The following is a 2,273-nucleotide window of genomic DNA, read 5'->3' on the forward strand; positions in this document are numbered from 1 at the left end:
AATCTGAATTTAGAATCTATTCTATAACACGAAAATATTACCTAATGACTTTTCTTTTTACTAGCGATATTCCGTCACCTACTTTACAAACTATATATTTTGATAATCAAATTATTTTGTCTTAAACATTAAATACTTTAACATGACATAAGTTATCATTATAATTGTAAGATCCATTTTGAAGGTTTGGTGTGTGAACATCCCTACATGCATTCATTTGCAACTTGTTCTTAATGGTTTCTTTATTTGTATATTATTGTTAATCTTTTTGATGCCAAATGAGATTGTAATGTTTCATTTCATAATAGTTTTCTCATTTTTTCTGTCACTTTCACTGAGTTTCTGTTTCTTCCTGAACTGTATCTATGTTGTTTTTATGGATATTTTATCTTGGTGGCTGCCATATTGATTATTCCCACTTTGATTGTGCTGTTTGATTTGACTGGGATCGTGCATTTTGCCTGTGAATAGGAGCACTTTCCCAGAATTGGAAACATTTTGTGTTCTAAAGTAACAAACGAATTTTTACTTGATCTATCCAGAAAGGATAGAATAACACTTATTTTTTGGTGCGTTCGGTAATTTTCTTATATTTCTTATCAATTTGTCTATTTATTGTAATTTAGATCGATTATTGTAGGAACAATTATTGGTTGAATAACTGAATGATAATATTTGTTTAGGTAAAATTGTACATTTGTATTTATGATGAAATTTAAAAACCGGTGTTACCCTAATCACCTTCTTCTGACTTTGATTGGGACACGCGTCTCTACACTAATTCGGACAGTTATTCTTCAACCAAACGTAGTTTGGATTTTATAATAATCTTGTTTCAGATAATTATCTAATACAAGATATAACTAGGTTATATAACTTCAATTAGTATTGTTTGTTTGAATATTCTCATCGATGTGTTAGGACTGCAACTGGTCAGTCTCTAATTGGCATATGTGCATACGGTGTGTATTACCTCGATATAGCCCTAATTCACAAGCATGGTAAGCAGAGATGGATAGTGGCTAGCTTGTTAATTAAGGCTATATTGAGGCAATACGCACAGTATGCACATAAGCCAATTAGAGACTGACCAGTTGTAGTCCTAAAACATCAGTGGGAAGATTCAAACAAACAATACTAATTGAATTTAAACTTCAACCCATCGCACAAGCAAGTGGCTATCAGGACTCAGTGGCCGAGTGGATAACGTGATGGCGTTTGAAGCGAGGGTACTGGGTTCGAGTCCCAGAGTGAACATCAACTCTGAGATGCAGGTACATCCAGCTGACGAGTTTCAAATAGAACGAAACGCGCGTCCTGGATTCCACTGCTAGCCACTATCCATCTAGGTTATATAACGTTTATGTAACTAATATTCCATATTATTCATTGACAACTATTTCCCATGTCATAGGTATGCACAATGATAGTTGAATTTTATACATCCTGAACTTAGAAATTTGTAGAAATGTAAAATCATATTACCCAAATTTACATAAATCGAGAAAAAGAAAATAATGAAATATAAAGATTTAGGTCAAGGTTTTATTAAACAATAAAAACAACTGTTACGGAATTTTGTTGATAACTTCTTTTTAAAAGATTATGATGAAGAATAAGGTTTGTAAAGAGAAATTTTAAAGTTAATATGATTTTTTTGACGTTAGGTCAAATAATAATGGTTCTGTTTAGGGTAGTTAAAGTGTGGAGATTGTAGTAATTTAATAGTTGAATTCATTAGTCGATTAAAGCTAGACCACCATGGAAAACCTGAAAGCACTGGGAGGCTGTCTGATGGCTGCGAACTTCAGAAGCCGAGAGAGCTTAAATGAAATCCTTTAGGCCTGGCACAGTTTTATCACGTGTTGTGAAAGCTCTCCTAGATCGGTAAGGCAACAGCTAGATAGCGTAATAAAACATATCTAGGTGTGAGTTGATCCAGAAGGCAGATGCTGTCATAGAGGAGCAGCAAGTGAGGAAACAAACCAACATGTGCCACTATGGCAACGTAACGATACCAAGGATTAAACTAAATGAAGTCAGAAGCAAGTGGTTTTAGCTAGACCTGAAGATTATAGTCCTTTCTAAAACATGACTATCACCCTACACCAAAGATGGAGAGGTGGAGTCGCAAAGTATGGCAGTTTTCAAACACGATTAAGTGCGCAAATCAGGAGGTGGAGTGGCAATGTACATTAGCAGTCATTTCAAAGCCGTAAAACCATACATTAATGAATCAACTGAGGTGACAGAAACATGTTGATGTTGCTTCA

The 2,273-nt window shown here is 34.4% G+C and overlaps 1 non-coding gene across 1 annotated transcript; it reads left to right on the plus strand.

The window, feature by feature from the left end:
- The first annotated feature begins 1,188 nt into the window (after positions 1-1,188).
- Smp_tRNA_02110_Gln_TTG.1.1 lies at positions 1,189-1,254 on the plus strand. Its single transcript has one exon. It is a non-coding gene (tRNA).
- Positions 1,255-2,273: the final 1,019 nt, after the last annotated feature.

Source organism: Schistosoma mansoni, chromosome 1 (genome assembly GCF_000237925.1).
Source record: "Schistosoma mansoni strain Puerto Rico chromosome 1, complete genome".
Lineage (NCBI taxonomy): Eukaryota > Metazoa > Platyhelminthes > Trematoda > Strigeidida > Schistosomatidae > Schistosoma > Schistosoma mansoni.